General features: G+C 37.7%; 1 long non-coding RNA gene across 1 annotated transcript in view; it reads left to right on the plus strand.

The window, feature by feature from the left end:
• The window catches only part of LOC132101939 (uncharacterized), a 36,176-nt gene extending 21,991 nt beyond the window's left edge, over positions 1-14,185 (plus strand). Inside the window, exons 2-3 of the long non-coding RNA XR_009423246.1 lie at positions 13,669-13,809; positions 13,926-14,185. This is a non-coding gene — a long non-coding RNA (uncharacterized LOC132101939). The remainder of the gene's footprint in view (positions 1-13,668; positions 13,810-13,925) is intronic.
• Positions 14,186-22,698: the final 8,513 nt, after the last annotated feature.

Consider the following 22,698-nt stretch of genomic DNA (forward strand, 5'->3'; position numbering starts at 1 on the left):
AAACACGTGTCATCATTACAGCTAAGAGTACTGATTCACTGTTGAGTCTGTTCACAGCCATGAATGATTCAGCAGAACAAAGGCATTCATGATGACACACATTTCGTTTGAAATTTTTCATCCGGCCAGCTTGTTCTCCCAGCATCTGCGGTGGGTTCATCTGTGTGCCACCAATCCAAGGTTCAACACCTCCCCAGTCAACCCTTCGGAGGAAAGAGGCCTGCCAGAATGAGGAATGATGCTGTGGTGCCGTGATTATTAGGATTAATTGTCTTTTAGTAGTGTGTCAGAGCATGTTGGCCATAGCAGAGGCAGTCACAGATAATGAGGGCCGTTGAGGGGGCTTATTGTTTTCTCTTAAACCACACTTCAACAGAGGCATGTTTTAAAAGCCCTGTCAATGCCGCTGAAATTGCACTCCTTCGACTTTGCAGTCAGTGCCAAAGAAAAACAAGCCTGTGAATATGACAGTGGGCTGTAGAAGCACAGTCATTCTCAAATGTGTAAGCATACATGCATAACTTAAGGGATCACTGGTAGTTTAAGATGATGCCATAACTATAATTTTGAAATGGCTTTTCTGCCACCCACCCCCCATCCGAACACCTGGCACAGTCGTGGCAGCCATGAAATAACGTGACCTCTGCAGTTCAATACGTTCTTCTTGACCTCCTACACGTCATCATCCTTGATTATCTTAACAGCCTGATCCCTTATGCGCCAGGCTTTGATTGCCCATGAAGTCGAATCTTGACAGAGATTCATGAGCGACAGAGTGAAATATTTCACCGTCTTTTGTCCAGGATTGCTCAGGAGGGATTATAGGGGTTTTACAGTCACGGATCTTATGCTCCACATAACAGCGTGCACCTGGACTGTTCAAACAAACATAAATGAGGAATTTGGGTAGATGGACTCATGAGTTACGTTTATGCTATTTTCAGGCCCTTGTCGTTATTATGTCACATGTAAAATTTAGGATGTTACTTATTCTGTATTATTCTGTAAACTTTTTTATTTGTATTTTTTTATTTTTATTTTATCATAGATTCTCTTGACAGTACATATCATTGACCCTTTTAACAGCCTGTCTTAGTGAATCTACTGTAGTCTAGCACCTTGTTCTCAAAGTCAAATGGATGTTTTCTGAGGAAAGTTACAAATAGATGCTCCACTGCAAACAAAGCATCCAAACAGCTGTCACTTCCAGGGCTGTTCATTCATCATTATTAGATAATATGCAGGGAATAGCCCCTGAAAACCTCTATTACCTCTCTGTACTCTGCGCAAGTGCAGGACTGATAACAGATGAGGCCAGCCTCGTGTAAAATTAAATTGCTTTTTTTTTATATACTGGTTGCAATTAATGGTGGTAAAAGGCAGTGCAGTCCCACTGCTTTTTAGGTATGTCTCCTATCATCCCCTCCAGGGATGGCCCTATCAAATGAAGGCCCCTGCGTCCAGACTAGTAATTTGGATCTGTTCTTGTTCCCAGAGACCTTTTCAGTAACTTTGGAAGAAAAACTTTAAACAAGATGAGGAAATGTCTGTCATTTTGTTGCTATTAATTTTGCACCTGATTAAGCAGGTCTGCTTGACACTTGTCAAAACACAACTTTAGGGGGTAAGTGTACAAAGCACTTAGTGGGGTATATGTGATTAGGGCCTAAAATCAAGTTTTTTTTTTTTAAGAATAATTAGCTGTAGGACATTTAAAGTCTTCGATATGATTTCTCTGCAGCTGATGTTGTTCATGTTAATTTAATTTCGAGTGATCGTGTCTCTCTGTGTCTGGCTGTTCAATTAAACTAGTCTTCTAGAATCTAGATTGACGGCTCTTTAACATGATGGCGCTACATTACAGCAATTTACTCAGTGTTGGTTTTTCCCCCTTAGACATTATACTGTATTACTGAATTATTTGCATCGTTCTGAGTGCTTTACCTGAGATATTTTCATTTGAACTGAATGGAGGTTTTAGCATAAATGTAATTTGTATGCAGTTGGACTGTACGATTCAAGGCTAAAGTAAATATCCTTATGGCTATTTTTGTCCATATTATGCTATTAAAGCAGTTCGCAGCTACTCCACTTTTGGAATTCACTCCAAAATGTGGTGTTCCCTCAGGTCAGTTGATCTAACATTGACACTTAATGAAGGCAGCGAACATGAACAAATCAGAGATTGTTTTTCTCTCTCAGGCTTTAAAAGGGATGTCAAGGATGCAGGCTTCCCCCGTCCAACTCTACCCTGCAGTGGAACTACATGCTCCCTATTCTAAAGAGCAGTTCAAATGCCAAACTGTGCTTTTCTGAGACATATTGCCCACACCATGTGGTAACATCACTGTTTGTGTGTATGCATGTTTGCGCTTATACGGTGGGCTGGTGTCAGCACAACAGATAGTCACAAACCTAGAGGATTCGGTTTACCATTTCAAAGACGCCTGTTTTTTTCTAAAGTTTACACACACACACTCACAAGCGCACTCCCACATGCTGCTTCCTCGGTTTATCGACGTGCAACGTGGGCTGGCGAGGCTGGCGCGAACAGATGGGAGGAACAAACCAGCGCAAAATAAAGTTAAACTAGAACAAAATGACTGCACTAGCACTGCGGCCGCCCTTTGTTTGCCAGGAAGGTGATCCTCAGCATCTGGGGTTGATGGAACGCAGGATTAAAATTACCAGAGGGAATGATTAATATCTTCTTAAAGCGCAAACTTCCAGCTTATCAATCATCTCATTACACCGCAAAAGTTAATTGTCTGCGGGGAGGGTGGGGGTCCCTGAACCATGAAAAAGTGGCCCGCCCCTCGACATGTTTACTTACAACAGGACAGAACTGGGAACTCAACTTGTTTATCTGTGAGAGAGTCCACATCAGGCTCAGGGGTACGGCATATGAAATCACTCTGTGTGTTTTTATGTCACTCAAATGTTGAGGTAACATAATGGTCTGCATGTAAAAGCATCTTCTTGTGCTCCGTAATTTACTCTCCTGCAATATTAGCTGTTCATACAGAACGTTTTTGTGAACGTTGCTTTTTACATTTTTTTTATGTAAATGCACTAGTCAAACTTTTGACTCCTGCGCTTTTTTTTTTTTTTTTTGCATCATGCGTGTCTTTCTAAAAATGTGGCACTCAAGTTAAAAGTTGTTAAACTTAATAAAAAGCAAAGCCTTTCTAGAGATTGCTTTTTTGCAGTCCACTGTGCTGTTTTTCATGCTGTTTTCTGATATAATCATGCACTAAACACTTTTCCCCCCCTTGCTTCCCTTCCCACACACCTTTCTAAAAACATGGCATTTAAGTTAAAAGATATTCTACTTTTAAAAAACAATATGTTTGTAGCATTTTTCCTTGTGTTTCACTACTCAGGTTTTAATCACTTATTGAAAAATGCCCTAGACAGACATGGTTTACTGTTGCATTCACGTCTTTTGCAGTGTTTTATGCATGACAGACCTTTATAAAAATGTGGCACTCAAATTAGGATATTCAACTCTTAATCCCCCCCCAAAAAAACTTTTCTATAGGCTATATACCCATTGCATTGTTTGTTTGTTTTTTTCACTGCGCTGCGTTTCTATGTAACCATATGCTAGACGGATGGGTTATACTGTTGTTTTCAGGTTTTTTTTTTTAATATCTGCACATGACACACCTTTCTAAAAATTTGGTTTTCAAGTTAAAAGAAGTTAAACTTAAAAAAAAAAAATAGACCTTGCCTTTTTGAATTCACTTTGCTGCTTTTTCATTTTCGTCTATTAAAAACGTGTTAGAGGAACGTGTTTTACTGTTGCATTCGCATCTTGCGTCTTTAGCTGAATCTGGCACGACACTTCATTCAAAATGGAAAAGTTAAAAGTTCAGCTTAAAAAATGTATCTGCTAGACCTTGCATATCTTTTCATTCCACTGCCTTCATTTTCACATTTTTGTCTGAATGACCCCTACAGCTGCAGTGGCATAGAAGTTTAAAAGTGTTTATAAATGCTCTTGAATTAAAGGGATAGTTCACCCATATTTTCCCCCGCATGTTCATTCAAACCCGTTTGAATACATACAATGAATGTCATTGAGGTTGTTTTGCTCTGCATTGACTTTCAATGTGTGGACAGCAACAACTGAAACATTGTTCAAAGCATCTTCTTCAGTTCTCAACAGAAGAAAGTCAGTCATACAGGTTTGGAAGCGACTGTGTGTGAGTAAATGATGACAGAATTTGTGTTTGTGGCCGAAATATTCCTTTATATCTGCACCTCTATAGGTGTATAATGAATGGAGATTGGCGGCGGATGAGACGGTTCTGGTGCCTCTGCCGGGGCTACGAAGGGGTCTCTCCTCACTCCGCGGCCTGGGGTGCCCTTGCCTCTCCTCCCTCCCCCTGGCTGCCGGTGTGTCCTCCTCTTTGCCCTCTCTGCTCCGCTGCGCTCGCTCCCGTCTCTCTCCCCCACTTCTCCCTGCGTGCCTGCGCTGCTTGAGCCAGCTGCTCCCACTTCATCTTCTGCAGCGTCACTAGCTAGGGTATTAATCATGTTTTTCGAGGGGGACACTCTGCTATTTATCTCTCTGACACTTCCAGCATTCGGAGCCCCGTTGCTGGGCACAGCCCATTGAGTAGTAAGATTACACATTACCGCGCTCCATTGCCTCTCCCTGCCCTCTCCATTGACTGGCTGTTCAACAGTGGCATTGCGCTCGCACCATTGGACATAATTTATGCCTTACATGTATGAAAAAGCCCATACCGGTCCTTTTTCTCTCTGCTCTCCCATCCTAACGTTTTAAGTTGCGCTTAAACGTAGCATGTGGGCCTGTAATTGTTGCTATCCGTCTGTGCCTGAACTACTGTACATCAGCGGGCACGCAGGCTATATCACCATTACTGTATGTTTACTCACAGTGATGGCACAGAGCAGGCAGCGAGAGATATGAGGCATCGAGCACGTTAGATGGTACTCACTTAGCGGCAGACTGCCAACACACGGTTGGCCTTTATACAAGCTGTTAGGTAGGTTCTGTCAGTTCAAGTCTGTCAAGAGTGCTTTCATACACCTAGAAGAACTAGGTTTCAGCAGTACAGGACTTTGTGAGGTACTGTACTGCAGGCGATGTGACGTTCAGAAGGCCCCTTTGATTATCGCCATTACACTTTGTTACACTGCATTTGCTTGTGCATCCATGTATTTATAGCGTAGACCTCTTTTGGAGGGTTTTGGGAGGGGAAGAGCGTGTGAATATAATTTCATCCCTCGTTCTCACCGTAATGAATCTATACTTAGAGAATGCATGTCCTTCTGGTTGCAATTGTGTATTAATGATTTCAGTGTGTGGGAATTGAAGCATCTGTTAACTCCAATTACCTTGTGGTGACCTGCTTTCGTAGTCTGGATCCGTGCTGAACCGAACTGCTGCGAGAGTAAATAATTCATGTGTTGGAGATCTTTTAAGCACAATTTGCTGTTTTTGGTCTGTGAGGAGAAATAATTTAGAGAAAATGAAATATAATTAGCAGTGAAGAAATATATGCTCAGGTTGTGAAAGCATTCCATGTTGAGTGTTCCTCATGTTCTATCAATAGAGTCATGGGTTCGATTCCCAGGGCCAGGGATGGACTGGGAATAAAAAACGGCCCTGGACTTTGACTAAAACCGGCCCAAAGCAATCGGCGCGGAGAAACTCGACAACAGTCTGTCTGCGCCATCTTTGTGTACTGTTGATTTAAACACTCAATTTAAACACTCTTTTTACTGTCAGGTATTTTGTCTTCTTATGAGGGTGGTTTGACAAAAAAAAAAAAAAAAAACCTCTAGGATGTGAATATCTGACTTGGGGCGCTTAAAAGTAATTTAAAGTTGAGCTGGAATGAGTGTCTTTCTCTGCTCTTGGTTTAATCTCAACCTGAATAAACAAATGATGAAATGGATAAAAAAAAAACAGGTTTTATTCCCAGATAGCATGGAATAGATTTTAACAGCATATTATACAATCTATTCCATGCTGTCTTAAAATGAATTTATTACTTAATAATCTTAATTTATGCAGTAATTATTCTTACTGCACAAATAATACCACATCTAAATGAAAATACACCATTACAAATGTAACTTCTGGATTCAAAATCTTTTGTAAGAATTAACTGTAACGTTACCAACATTTTTAAAAGTAAAAGCACAACATATTTCTTAATAGTAGCTACTGCATGTGGCATTTTACAGCTAAAATGTTGAGGTTTAGCTGTTTTAACTACTGTAATCATTAAAAATGTAGCAACCTGAATATCACTTCCTAACATCATCCCTAGCAAGTAACTCTTTCTCCTCTCATGTTCCATACTTACTGTATTTCCCTGACTATAAGTCACACTTTTTTTTCATAGTTTAGCTGGTCTTGCGACTTATAGTCAGGTGCGACTTATTTATCAAAATTAATTTGACGTGAACTAAGAGAAATGAACCAAGAGAAAACATTACCGTCTCCAGCCGCGAGAGGGCGCTATATGCTGCTCAGTGCTCCTGTATACACTGAAAACATAGAGAGCCCTCTTGCGGCTGTAGACGGTAATGTTTTCTCTTGGTTCTTGCTTTTAAATAAATGCGACTTACAATCCAGTGCGATTTATATGTTTTTTTCCTCATCATGACGTATTTTTGGACTTATGCGACTTATACTAAGTTGCGACTTATAGTCTGAATGAGGTGATGACTGCGTGCGTGGTGGGTGGTGGGCCGGCCCGCCGGTCGTCCTGGAGTACCGGCCGTTCCATGATTCTCCAGATCACACAGATGGCCAGTCCGCCCCTGCCCAGGGCCTGCATGACAGGGTTTAGTTGTCTAGTTAGACACTATAAAATGTATTCTTGGATTTTTATTTTTTATTAATTTAGTTGAATGTAACTTTTAATTCTGCTTCCTTGTATTCAAACCCAATTCAATTGGAGTTCTCAATTAATTTGAGTTTTGTACTCTAATGAGCTGTAACTCTAATGCAGCTGATAAAATATGTACTTTGAACGCTAAGTCGCCTGAAAGAAAAGCATCTGCCAAATGCATCTGCCAAAATTGTTTAAAAGTTTGGTGTTTTTGAAAGAAGCCTCTTATGCTCCCCAAGGCTCAAAAATATAGGTAAAACAGCAATAAGATGAAAAATTGAATAAAAATTGTGAAATATTATTACAAATTAAAACAACAGTTTTCTATCTTAATACATTTTTATCACAGACATAAATTAAATATGCACAATTCTGCTTATTTTTTTTATCTTACTTTTTTTGGAAACTATTGTGGAAATAAAGCTATTTTGCAGGATACTTTGATGAATAGAACTTCAAAAAAACTATTTTTTTGTAACAATATAAAAGTTTTTACTGTCACTTTTGATCAATTTAATTTAACTTTGCTAAATAAAGGTTTTAATTTCTTTAAAAACATATTACTAATCAAAAATTAAGTTTTGATATATTTACGTTGGGCTGGGCGATAATTCGGTAACTATAATTATCACAATATAATTTTCCTTGATAAATCTATATGAAGAGTTTGATAAATGTTCGATATAAAGTTTATGCACCAAAAGTGGAACGAAACAGCGCGACTCATTTGAAGCGAGTCACACGGACTGTTTATTCGCTCGGATCAAAGTTCAAACTGCCGCGCGGCGTGAGCTCACTAGAAAATAATAATTTACTTGGTCAAGCGAGCACTAAACAGCGCTGTGAGATCCAGTGCTTAAATTCAGTGATGAACACATATGACGCAGTGATTTAAACTAGTTTAAAGCCAAACAAGAGAAACACTGTGCTTTAAACTTGTGCTTTTTAATTTTATTTATTTTTTGTGGAAACTAGGATATAGGCTATTTTGCAGGATGCTTTGATGAATCAAACTTCAAAAGAACATAATTTTTTGTTACAATTTAAAAGTTTTAACTGTCACTTTTGATCAAATTAATTTAACTTTGTTAAATAAAGGTATTCATTTCTTTTAAAAAGTGTTTTGAACAGTAGTGCAAATGTGAAGTAGCTAACATCCACCTGTAACACTGTGAAATAACCAATGTTATAAAAAATAAATAAAAAAAGTTAATGTTCAGTGGGGTCCTGCAGCTAGGACTGGTATGGCTGGCAGATGGCTGTGCTGGGCCAATGAGAGAAGCACATGGAATCATTTCAGGGTTGAACGAAAGAGTCTGTTCCTCATGTGGCTGGAAGAAAGAGGTGAACTTCTGAAAATCTGGTTTCACATTTCAAGTCAGAATAGTTTTTTTATAAGCAAAAATGCATATTGTGTTTGGACTGCTCTGTCTCGCTCTCTCTGTCTTGACTCACACATGTAGGAGATTTACTTGTTATACTCTGACTAGTATTTGGCTGGAAAACGCGGGTGCTTCCTTACCTATACCAGTTCCCCCTGGAGTCGACTCTGTGTTTCTGTTTTGTAGTCAGAAAATAGTTGAAAGATTATAGATGCACGTTCCTCACACTAATACCACCTGACATTCTGGAGGAACCCAAATCATTTCATGGTAATTTGACCTTCACTTATCTTGTAAATCTTTGTGAAAGGAGTGAGGGGGTGATAGGTGGTCATTAACAAGAGAGAAAACAGCCCGGGGCAGCTCAAGGGTTTAAGAGACCAGACTTTTTAACTCGACCCCCCTCTTTCTTTTCCTTTTCCTCTGCATCTACTCCCTCATGGAAGAGAAGTTGGAGCACAAAGTTACAGGAGATGTAAAAGAAGAGTACAGCTTAGGAAAAGAACATTCTAGCCATCATATCAGCATGTGAGCATGCTGTATCACTTTCCAATCATAACTGTTTTCTTTGGCCTGGGGACTCCAATGGGCCTCCAGAGAAGTGATTACAGTCAAATAGAAAATCCAACCCATAAACTTTCTCTTTTTTTCCTTCCTCGCTCTCTTTCTTCCCCCCCCCCCCCCTTTTCTCCCTCTCTTGCCTTTCTCAGGGGACTCGTTGAAGGCACATATGGTTCAAATTCCTAGTGTGAAATAGGCCTAAACACCAATTATTTTATGGTACAAACACAGGGGAAAGATTTTCAAGCTTGTAACTTCTTACCGTAGATTAGCCTTGCTTAAGTTTTCTTGTGCGTAAAAAGGGAAATAAAAAATATATTTTATTGCAGACTTTTATGTCTGAGTTATTTCAGTTCCCCTTTATTCCAGCCCTGTGCTTTTATAGTGCTGTGTCATTGCAGGCCCTCCCCAGCCATGGCTCTTCTAGCTTTGCAAGGCTAATCTAAAACAAGAAATAACCACATCAGTATGGAGGGGGGTCACATGACTACTTTCATAGCCTGTAATTGGTTGATTTCTGAGGCCTGTGAAATGTGAAAGTTGAGCGGCGAGGTTTAAATAAGAGCATAATGCTAACTATAAGTCACACTTTTTTTCATAGTTTGACTGGTGGACTTATTTATCAAAATTAATTTGACATGAACCAAGAGAAAACATTACCGTCTACAGCCACGAGAGGGCTTTCTCTTGGTACTAAATAAATGCGACTTATAGTCCAGTGCGACTTATATATGTTTTTTTCCTCATGACGTATTTTTGGACTGATGCGACTTATAGGCAGAAAAATACATGCACTAATCTTTTATGCTTTTCGATAACTTTTACCCCTGTATCACAGTTTAAATTCTGTTTGGATGAAGTTTTGTTAGATTTGAAATGGTAGATTTAAGGGTATAGTTCCCAAAATGTAAATTCTGTCAAGATTTACTCACCAAACCCATATGATTGACTTGCTTTTGTTGACCACAAAAGGATATATTATAAATATAAAATATCTATGATTTCTGCAAAGTAGCAGCCATAACTGACTCCGGATCACAAAACCAGTCGTAAGGGTAAATTTTTCCAATAGGATTTATACATTTACTGAATTAATAAGCTTTCTATTGATGTATGGTTTGTTAGGATAGGACAATATTTGGCCCGGATACAACTATTTGAATATCTGGATTCTGAGGGTGCGAAAAAATCTTAATATTAAGAAAATCACATTTAAAGTTTTCCATAAAAGGTTCTTGGCAACTCTTTTTACTTGTGTTTCCTTTTTTACATTTACATTTATGTATTTAGCAGACGCTTTTATCCAAAGCGACTTACAGTGCATTCAGGCTATACATAATTATATATATTTTTTACCAGTAGTTTGTTCCCTGGCAAATGAACCCATGACCTTTTGTACTGCTAACGCAATGCTCTACCACTGAGCATTATGTGTTTTTTTTTTTTTTTTTTTTTTTTTTATGAAACTTTGCGTTAAAGAAAAGTAGATTTTTGTTTGTATATGCTGTCAATTATATCTCTTAGGGGAAAAAAATCTGAATCTGCAAAAAAATCGGTATCGGCAGATCACACTAACAAAAGAAATCGGGCGGAATCGGCCAAGAAAATTGTAATCGGTGCATCTCTGATTCTTCTAAGTTCTAAGTCTTCTAAAGCATAAAAAAGTTTAGTATTAAATAATTCAGTATTAAGCATTTCAGTATTATGCAAACATTAAGGAAAAGTGTTAAAGAGAAAACATTTTTTTTTTTTTTGGTTTAATATTTCTTTTTTCAGCTTTTAAGCAAGATATTAAGATAAATAGTAGGTGGAATGACAATGTTTTTGTCACTGATAATAATAAGAAATTTAATCCGCATATTGGAATTGAAAATTAAGCTTTACCGTTACAGAAATAAAATACATTTTTAAAAGAAAATGAGATTTTGTTTCGTAAATGCACATTTTTATAATTTATAATCTTACATTTTTTTTTACTGTATTTTGGTCAAATAAATGCAGTCTGGCTTCTACAATGTGAAGAATGTGATACTATCTGAAATAATTTTCTTCAATAAAAAGGTATTTAGCTGTCTGCATAGTTCAGTTGGTTTCATTAAACTGACACATTTAATCTTCCAATTTTAATCTTCAGAATGTGTCAAAACGTCTTGTCAAGTACAAATACAGTGGTGTTCTTGTGCACTTGCTACGGTTGCCACATGGTTATATATTTATATTATCTGTGAACATGGGCGTTTGGGGAAGATATGCAGCACTGAAGCTGTGGTCATTCTCGGCAGGCGTCTGCAGAGATGCCTCTCACATGAAAGCCCCTGACCTGCTCTCAAAAAGCTAAGAAATGGAGCCCAGAACAGCACTCTGATAACAAGGATCTGGCTTCAAACATTGACAAATGATAACATCAAATGCCCCTCTGTGTATGTGTTGAGTGTGTATTTGAATGTGTTTGTGCGTGTCCTTGGACATGCCCTATCTGTAGGCCCTCCGCATTTTACCCTTTAATGATACTGTACATGGCCGTGGCCACAATATCAGGACTTAGATACACCTCTCTTTTGATGAACTGAAATTTTCAGCAGAAGAAAGGAGGCAACATTTTCTAGAGGAATTCTCTGAAGGCAGGAAGATGAAAAGGGCAGCAATGACTGTATGCAGAGAATGGTATCATAGTTACCCGAGCACGGATAGAAAGCTCCATTCTTCTGCTGCAATTTAGGACATCAGCGCCCCACAGGATCACAGTTGTTTTGAGTACTTTCAAAGAGACCATTGTTTGTTTAAGACACCTGTACCCGTGTTAAGCACTTTGAAGCCCTTTCTTTTTTGACATAAATAATTTGGTGAGTGGTGTTTATATCATGGTGCAGCTTCAACAGTACAAATCATTAAAGGAGTTTGCCCAAAAATGAAAATTCTGATGTTATTTACTAACCTTCATGCGATTCCAAACCCGGCTTCAATCATTAAAATTATCCATACAATTTTTGCTTTATGTTCTAAGTCTTCTGAAGCCAACATCTGACACAGACCAAAAAATTTTCCTCCTCATTTAATAACCCTCATGCTATCCCGGTTGTATGACCAGTTGTTTTTTTGGGGGGGGAACACGAACAGAGAATTTGTTGAATTAGAATTTATTTATTAAAAAGAACCCATCTCTGTGAGTCCATATAATGAAAGTGGATAGTTACCTAGAAGTTGACTCTTCAGAAACCGTGCAAAACAAACCTGAAGGAGCAATATACGATCCCAGTTGATGAATCAATGAAGTAAATTATCAATTTTCATTTTTGGATGGAAAAACCAAATCAGTTTGGTTAGTAAATCAAGTAGCACACAAGTTGTATGGACCACGTTTTATTTATTTATTTTTTCATTTTGTAGCATACTGTAACAGCCCCAGCCCTTATTCACCTTCATCATAGTGCATTAAGTGACCAGCATGTTAATTCATGTTTTGTTTAGTATATTGGTTTGGAATGACTGGAGTAAATGATGTTAAATGTTTGAGTGAACTATTTCTTTAAAGAACTATGATATTTCTTTTTCAGGATGGTTTGTTTTGCCACAGACTATTATTCCACCACAGGCATATTCAACATGAAATTCTTTACATAGCTTAAACAGCAGTTATATGTAAATAGATAGGGAGATAATTTTGCTTCCCTATTGTGTTTTCACCTTTTTTCCCCTATTCTTTGTGATTTATTATGCCTGAAAGTGTGCTTGGGTGCCAAAACACTAGGATCTCAAAGCAAAATCAGGGCAGCAATAATGCTTTAGCATGATGAGTCACCCCAATCTCACAAAGATTCCTGGATGATGAAGGGTTCCTCTGATACCAAATCTTCTGTTGATTCTGATCCTGGTGTGTAACGCATGACCCCTCTTTTCCCACCTCGCTGACACACTCTTTTCTACTGCATCCGAGCCTCAGTTTGCAGGAAACGCAGTTCCAAGCTTTTGCTAAATGATTTACTGTGTTAGTCTTTGAATTGAAGGAGCTGAAATGTAGATACCTGCATGAATACTTTTTCAGTAGCTCTTGAAATACATGAATGTGTGAACAAGTTGATACCTTGCCAGGAAACTGATGAAAATGTTAATGCTTGTGGATTTACAGTATGTGCTGTCCCCTTAGTTTGTCTGCCATTGAATGTAAGGTGGAGGTCATGTGCTGTGATATTTAACATACATTATGGAGTTTGCACAAAGGCTGATAAACAGTGTTATGGACTCCATAATCCAATTACTTTTCATCATTAATTAACAACACCGAACATCTGCATGCTTGATCAGTGTAATTGTTTAACAGGTTGTGTATAACACATTGCTCATTAAAATATCCGAACTGAAATTGCCTTTGACCATTTCAGATTTACAAAATGCTATAAAATGTTGTGTATTTATTATTTATGTGCCCAAATAAATAAATGTGAATTTTTCTCATTATTATCAATGTTGAAAACATTTGTGCTGCTTAATATTTTTGTGGAAACTGATTTTTTTTTTCCCGGGATTTTTGGATAAATAGAAATTTCTAAAAAACTGCATTTATTTGACATACATTATTTCACTGAAATATATTGTTACAGTATAAATGTTTTAACTGTCACTTTTGATCAACATGTATCCTTGCTAAATAAAAGTATTAATTTATCTAAAAAAAAAATTCTTACCCCAAAAGTCTGAAAGGTAGGCTAATGTGTATTTATTGTGATTGAAAGTTTGTGGTTTTTCCTGTCATTTCAGCCTTTCCACAAACTATACTTAACTACTTCAAATTTGTACAGAACTCAAAATGAAAATATGCATTTTCTTTTTGTCTTTACACAGTCCAACAGTCCAAGCTGCAAATTTCAAAAAGGATTCTTAAATGGGGGGAGGGGGGATTCTAGTTAAAAAGAGGAAGGTGGAGAATTATCGATCCCTTATCCCGAAGGTGTCCGCCGTATGCAGATGTCCCAAAGGTGCAACAGAGAAGGGTAAATTAAGCCCTTAAATGTGCAACTGGCAATAATGAGCTATCATTACTCAAATTACAGCAAGCACTGATTGGGTTTAAAGTAATGAAGAAAACAACATGATCAATCATCATCAGGTCCTGAGAGCATTGGGGTGGTGGCCGAGCCCTGCACCCAAATTGCTGGAGCAGAGCTCCATCTTCAGGAGCCAGACTGGAGCGGATACAAGAGCCCTCCAGCATACGAACACATGTGAACATCCTTTATGAGATTACAGTCGAACCTCAGATGCTGCCCAGCACACAGAGATCATATCATATATGGCAGACTTCCACCTTTGTCATCTCACTAAGGCAAGTTTGTTATCTTCTGTTATTGTCATCAGTGCATTCTTGCCCTCAATAAGTGCATGGATCGCTCATAAAAGAGTAGTTCACCCGACAATGATACCCGATATGATTTTCATACAATGAAGATCAAGGGTCACTAAAACGTTTTGGTTACCAGCATTCTTCATAATTTCTTTTGTATTATGCAAAGAAAAAAAAAGTAATAGTTCTGAAACAACATGAGGGTGAGTAATGATGACAAAAGTTTACATATTTGGTTGAACTGTCCCTTTAAGAAATCAGATTAATTCATTATCTCTAAAAGCTCTCTCTCGTCATTGTTACCTGGAGATTGACTTGCTTTCGAGAAAGGATATATTAAATAGTAGCTTTTTATTATCCAGGTTTTAGCGAATGACTATACAGCAAAAGAACATGTACTACCTATTATCATTTTAATACTTCACCACACTTATTTCAATCTGGCTGCTGACAAAATGATTTCTTAAATAAGTAGTCTTAGGAAAGAGAAAGTCATTTATGCCACAGTTCACCAGCCGATAACTTCAAAAAGATAAGGGAGTCACATAATGGAGTGAATTTTAAGGCATATTGAGAGGAATATGGAGATGATGGCCAGCAAAATGCGTGTGGTGATTAAGTGGTTTTATAAAATGAATAATGTTGAGTTGAATCTTTCTTTGTGTGGTTGCTGTAAAAAAAAGTATTTGCCCATAAAGAGCTCATTAGATTTCTGTATGTGTGATTTGCGTGCATCATGTGATTTGAGAGAATTTGTACCTTTGTAACTTTCAAGCAGAGAGAAATCAGCCTGGTTCATTGCAGTCTGAACATGGACAACCTGAACGTTTCGCCTCTACATTCTTTTGACGTTCTGGAACAAAGTTTTCTTGCAGATCCATTGGTGACCCGGCATTAGTGTGCATGAATGCTTCTGAAGTTGCCATCATCAATAATGAGGTCTCATTTACACAAATTACTCCGAACGCTGATTAGGTATTATCTAAAGGCAAGGGCCACCTCGATCAATCATCATCAGTGCACAGAGCGTCGATGGACATCAAAAGGTTAACCCAGATCCAATGGGCCCCTGGCAGTGTCAGCACAAATCACTAGGGCAGGGCCGCCACGCTGTCGATAGAGCAGCTAGACAATTAGGTAATGATTAAAATAGCTGCACACAGGAGTCAATAAGAAAATGAGCCATCCCGGCATAATTTTAGAATGATTTGTTTACCGATCTATATGGAAGCAGGAAAATAGGCACTCGAGTGCAGTGATTGAAAGCCGGGCCGGCTTCCTGAATGTCACTATCATGAACTTTTCAGAGTTGTACTTTGAAATGTGGTCGAGGTCTCTAATTGAGAGTTGTTTGCATGAGAGGCTGTTTCATAACAGCTGAAAGGTTTTGCTTTACTCTAGAGTGTCTAATATTCTTGTTCAGATGATACTATCTAAAAGCTGGTAAAATAAGTAGAATAATGGTAATTTTATAATAGTGTAGCTTTACCACTTACAAGTGTTGCTAAATCATTGTTGTTTAATTTAACTAGCCACTCTAAACAGGCATTTGTGTGTTTTATTATCATCCACCAATCAGAGAGTTTGGTTGGTTAAATGGAGGATATATTGTGGTATTTTTTTGTGGGTGCTCTGTCATTTCTTTGGATTCTTGACTGGCTATGTATGCTATTAATGAATGTGATGCATATGAAATATTAGATATGTTCAGTGTTTATTTGTTACAGTACATGCTCAGTGGGGTGGCAATGACATGTTTTTTTTGCTTACAAGCTCTGCAGATATCAGTTTCTTCCCCTTAATGCTATGCATATTAGTTTCTTCACCCTTTATGTGAACCTTTTTTTATGTTGATCAAAGCCATTTTTGTCTAGCATGTACTAAACATGTCTGAGGTGGCATGTACAGTATGTAGTCTGGGCCACACACATTTTGTGCATGTGTTTGTTTGTGGCTGACATGTGTAGTCGTGGGTCAGAGCTTCTGTTTGGAGGCTTGCGGAAGAGAACAGTTGGCAGTCATCATGCTGGAATAGAGAGGTGCTAATGATGACTGTAACAGGAAATGATGGACAGGATCATGTCTAAAAATAAGAGCTTGATTGGAGTGGGAGTGTTGTTTAGATCTTGACATGAAATATAGAGAACGGTCTGTGAACTTTTCTAGACACGGTCTCCTACTCCTTACATAACCTGCGGTTCAGCACGCGAGAAACATTTGCACAGTAGAGTGTTCCTTCAAATAAACTTTTATATTTACAATATTGTGAGAAATGGTAAATGCCAAAATGCCATTCCTCATTTCAATTAACACATTTCTATAAATATGAGAACATGGACTGTGAATCTAAACGGCTTCCTTTCCAACAGTCATGTTGTCGGTGTCCCAAGCAATCAATTTCCCTGATTTGAATAAGGAAATGAAAGGCCATCTCATCACTCACAGTGTTTGACTAGTTTCTAATATGCTAGGAAGGGGTATGAACATGTGTCACCTAATTTTGGGTATTATTTGCACAGCATTGTGGAGGAAGTGATGGCAAATATGGGAGTGAAATGAGAGAATAGAAGGTCCTGCTGGGGTCATTTGGCATATCTTCACCCGCACACAACACAAAACTGTCCTACTTTTTGGCCTTGCCGCTATAGCTCTTAACTGACAATAGTTATTCATCACTTATATGTTTCAGCTGGCCGAAGGAGAGTCTCCTTGAGGTGCTTATTTACTGTAAGACTCAAAGTGATACATTTTTTTTTTTGTTCCAGGAAATAGGAGTAAATTGGCACAAACATCCATTTGCTTTTTTTTTCTGGTAATCTTTGTGAAACACTACCCCGTTGAACAATTGTAATCATAATTTTTGCATCTAAATCTGAAATGGAGTAAAGAAAGGGGATAATTGCTTTATGGAGTGGCAGCTTTGCTGCTTTCCTTCCTCTTCTAATACATTTGGATGGCTCAACAAGGTACTGAGATATTTTTTGTCTTAAATTACTTGAAAGAGAGCTTTGCACTCTTCCTGAACACTAACTGCTATCAGAAACGGAAGCTCCAAAGCCCTTTGCTTGAAATCCAGTGGTGATAATTTCATTGAAAACATGTTTTGCGAGGAGAAAATAGCATTATTACCTAGTTAGGTGGATTATCTTGTCCAAAAGGCCTTTGATGTGTGCACAATCTCTGAAACGCAGCCTCTGATCTTTGGGGGCCAGAATGAGTGGTTCAGATACAATTGGGGGAAAAAGCCCTTCATTTCAAAGATCACAATATGAGATCTTGGATTTCAGTGATCTAGCTAAATCATATCACAAGGAAGTTCAGAATCCCCTGGCATCGGAGAACGTGGACACAAAGATGTTCACATTCTTTATTTTCTTTATTAATTCCTTATTTTATTTGAGTTTGCTGAAGGAGGTCATATTCATGGCTCATTTTATTTTAAGACACTGAACTATTGTGTAAGGTTAACTGTAAAATATTAGCTTTAATTCAATTATCAATGCATATTTAATGTATCACCAATGGATCCAGTTGTACGATTTTGACTTTGCCTCAATACAAAGAACCTAATTAGACAAATAACTCTGTGCTGTACACATAATGAACAAACAAGAATTAACATTTCTTAATTGCACATAAAATGAACTGCAGTATGATGGCTCTTATCATCTGCACAGCATGAATCTTCCTCGTGCTGTGGTTTGGTTCTAACAGAAGACTTTTCAGCAAATAATCACTATTTAATCTGCTTCCTCTAAGATTATCTGACCCCTCACCATTCTCATTATATCTGAGTCTATACACAGTGTAAGCTGTTCTGTGAAAGCTGTTACCCATGTCAGCTGGTGGTCTCTTGTCCTCTCTGCCTCGATCAGAGCAGGGGAGCGGCCACCTCTCTGTGTGTATCCTCATCTCCAAACGGACTCCTCCCGGTAGGGTCCGCTAAATGGATAAGATCTAATAGCCTGGAACAAACACTGTGGTCACCTTCTCTAATGGATGCCAGTGGGGAAGTACACTAATTCAGTATGATATGAAGAAGATAGGAAGATGTTTTTTTTTTCTTTCAGAGTAAGATTAAACTCTTGTGCCTCTCAAATGCCAAGCATCATGCTGTTCCTGCTCTTCAGTGCTCAAATACAGTTACAAGTGTTATTACTCCCACCATTTAAGAGGGCCTGATCCAGAGAGATTATTACATTAACCACAGGGCACTAGTTTTCTATCTGGGAGGATAGTTGTCACTCTAGGGGTTGTGCACTCTGTGTTAGAAGATCATCCAAGCTGTTGCTTCTGCTTCTTTTGATGGCAAGTGACTTATACAGGTTATGGTCTGATTTGATGTCTATGGTTTAGTGTGTTCTTTTATAAAGGTATCAGTGTGTGTGTGTGTGTGTGTGTGTATATATGTTTATATATATATATATATACATACATGAAAATTGTAGATTCACACTGAAGGCATCAAAACTATGAATTAACACATGTGGAATTATATATGGAATTATATACAAGTGTGAAAAAACTGAAAATATGTCATATTCTGGTCTTCCAACAGTCTTGAAGGAGTTCCCAGAGAGATGCTTAGCACTTGTTGGCCCTTTTGCCTTCTGTCTGCGGTCCAGCTCACCCCTAAACCATCTCGATTGGGTTCAGGTCCGGTGACTGTGGAGGCCAGGTCATCTGGCGCAGCACCCCATCACTCTCCTTCTAATAGCCCTTGATGCCTTCAGTGTGACTCTACAATTTTCATAGTCATGAATACATATATATATGTATGTATGTACAGTATGTATGTGTATATATGTATGTGTGTGTGTGTGTGTGTGTGTGTTTTATTGTTACAGACAGATCACTTAAACGCATGACCTCAAAAAACCTACATGAATGGATAAAGTTTGTCTAATGTTTCCTATTTGAGACTTTTATGCAGAATTTACACCACATTCTTTTGAGGTAGTGAAAACCATAGTCTAAAGTTTGGGACGCCAACTCCTGGATTATTTAAAACATTAATTCAGTTGTTTACACTTTGTAAGAGGGCTAATATGTGATAGAAAATAAATTGATTACTTAAAATGTGTATTTTTATAATTGTCTTTTCTTTTAACTGAAATCATCACAAAACCTTTTTTTCGGAAATACATGGTTTGTTAATATAATAGAAATAATCTTAATTATAATAATATAATATAATTTAGTAGAAAATATATAATATAACTTTTTTTTGTTATAATATATAAAACTTTGTGTTTGAAAAAGAGCAAAATAATGATTTATATAGGTAATTTTGACATTTACATAGTAATTAATTAAATAAATAATAAATAAATAATCACATACATGAAATCTGAACCCAAAGAAATGGTAAATGTCATTGTCACCCATGAGATATATATATATATATATATATATATATATATATATATATAATTATTTTTTTTTTATACTCTATTTATTCATTCTAGAATTAAAATCAAATCAGTTTTTACAAATAAATGTGAATTTCTTTTTTTTCTACTATTTGAAGCAAGCTTTTTGCTAATTTAAAACTCAATTCTCCATTTCCCTTTAGGAGTTATGTGACAGTTTTAATTGAGTAAGTGCTCACAACACAAGCAATAAATGATTACTCCTGCTGAGTATCTCGCATAACTTCATTAGCATCCTCTCTCCAAACTGACTGGATACCCCAGTGTTTAGTCTGTTAACGTATCGTCAGTAAATAAATATGATCCTTCACTGTGCAGACAGCTGTACTTGACAGCTTTGTTGCCTTCGCTGGCTGCACGCTGTCATTCTCGTCGAGGGAAAAGTGAGTTTTATATACTCTGACTGTGAACTGGGGAATGGAGAACATTTGCACATGAATCAATTGTATCCTGACAACTCTCAGACAGCTCAGAATCGGCTCAGAGAAGTATAGACATGATATTTTTCTCTTTGTCTCATACAAACTTAGACTGTCTCTTTTTTTCTTCCATATAACTATTGTGATCCAATGGCAGGGTATCAAGGTGAGCTCATTATTATAAAAAGTGAGAGAGCAGAAAGCTACAGTTATGGAGGTAAAGGACAGGAAATTAGAGGAAACATTCTTTTTACTCTCTCCTCATATCCATTTGCTCTTTCAACAGCTACTTGAAAGTGAGTCACGCACATTATGATTGAGGCCCTTGTTACTGAAGGTAACTGCTTGGCATTTCAGTCACTGTCTTGTTCCCACTCCAAATTTTTCAGTCAACTTGAAAAGTCCTCAGCAGCTTGGACATCTTGTAGCATTCTGTCATTCATGAAGTATTATGAAGAATGAAATGCATTGAAATAAAACCAAAGATAGGTAGAGCGTGACAGATTCCCTAATGGTTCTGTTTTCCATAAATAACATCAGAATTATCAGACTTAGTCAAATAGTTCCTTTTGTTCCGTTGAAAAGTTTCCTGATATTTTGTCTTATTCTGACTTAAAATAGACTTTTCTGACTGACTTAGAATACAGTTGACAGCGCTTTTTGCGTGTGATATAGCAGTAGTTCACCTTTCAATTAAAATCCTGTTTTTATTTACTCCCCAACACTTGCATAACTTGATGATTATCAGACGTCTTCAATATCAAATTCTCCAATAGAATCAAATTCTTCAATAGAATCAAATTCTACAACAAATAAGTCTTCCATAAGTGGTCTTAAGCCATACTATAGCATACTAAAATGCGAAAGTCATTATGCCGTAAAAATCTTACTTTGACGAATGTGAAGAAAAAGTCATAGAGGTTCCGAAAGACATGAGAATGAATAAATGATGGCAGAATTTTCATTGTGGGTAAATTATTTGTAGAAGTAGAAAGGACCAGTTTATGCTGATGAAATAATTTGAGAAGGCTGTCATTTCACCAGAAGATCAAGTTATATCATTTTGGTTAAAATGATGAGGTCAAAAATAATTATAAAAAATGAAACATTTGGATGAATCGTTTACAATAAAATTAATAACATGCATTTAGAACAATTTTCATGCTGACTTTAAAGCAGTATGAGCTTTCTGAAATGGTTATGAATAAAAATTAACACCTTAAAGACTTTATATTATGAAAATTATTTGTCGCTATGGTTACATGTATTACCCAAGGCCATCACCATAAGGATATTGACTTCAGTCCAAACTGACAATATTCGATCTGTTCCTTTTTAGTTTTTTAATTCGGTAAATGATAGGAAAAAAAAATTACAGAATCTTTCTGAGTCAGAAATTAGGCTTGCCTGCTACATGTTTATATTTTTTTTGGAAAGTGTGTCTTACAATGTTACAATTTGTTAAAATAAATTAACTTATTGCCAATGTTGCCAGTGATTGCTCTATCAATAATATTTTGACACTATGCTAAAGCCTCTTTCTCAGTATACTACAGTAAATGGCTATTAACAAAATTAGTCTTGTGACCCATTGTCAGAACAACAAGCAGCGTTACAGGAAACAGACAGTGGCACATTGATCTGTTGTGCTCCGAGGAACCAGCAGTATGGCGTTTCACCCTTCCACGAGTTTGGCAAGTGTCAGTGATCTCACAGTGTTCCCAGTGAAGAGCTAATCACAGCGATCAGTGTTCTTTTAAAGCTTAACCAGCCACAGTAATCTGTTCACACTCCCTTAGACCCTAATGGCTCTCAAGTTCCACCCCCCCGGACCAACACATCTCCCATCGAAGGATGGGCTGCTGTGCTCCGAGGCTGATCAATTAAAATGACTTTAGCATTTGCCGGCCCATCAATAAGTGCTCCCCTCTGGCTCAACAGTTCTTGCCTACGCTGTACTGGAGGGTTTTGGTCTGCATGCGTAGAGTCGGTTGTTTGCAATCAATGGGCTTCAATGTCATAAACAAAGCAGATTCACAGCCAGCAATCGATGCGATGAGAGCTAAATGTTGATTTACTTTCACAGCGCCTCCGTTCACACCTCTGAGACTGTTGCCGGGCTTATCTCATCAAGAATGGATACAAATTGAAAGTTGGTTTTAGAGTAACACCTCTACTCATCTAGAAACTTCAAATATAACCTCAGGGTTTTAAAACAGAAGCAGAAGTCTACTGTAGGATGGTGTGATGGATGTAACATTACAGGGTGTTTGTTTCCAAGTGACTGAATGGTGTAAAATCTAAAAAGACAGTTTAGGGGTTCACCGTGAGCTTGTAAAAACGCACCATTTCATCTTTCATATTTTTCTCAGACAAACAAACACAAATTCACTAAGACTAATGTAGATTCGACACCGCTCACAAATTAAAAATGACACAATGACAAGCTCCCGGTGGACAATTATGATTTATGACACACGTTTTTATGGATTTACACTGATGTTGTCAATGGCTTAATAAGTTTTACTGCTGCAGTGTGAGCTGTATTCAGTACACAGCTGAGAAGAATGTGCTAAAAGAACAGGCTATAAATGGGCTAAGGTGCTCCCCAAAGGGAAACTCACTAGACATGTGTTACTAAATCTTTCAGAGATGCCATCTGCCTGCGTGTAAGCTGTTAGAAGCTCT

Source organism: Carassius carassius, chromosome 23 (assembly GCF_963082965.1).
Source record: "Carassius carassius chromosome 23, fCarCar2.1, whole genome shotgun sequence".
Lineage (NCBI taxonomy): Eukaryota > Metazoa > Chordata > Actinopteri > Cypriniformes > Cyprinidae > Carassius > Carassius carassius.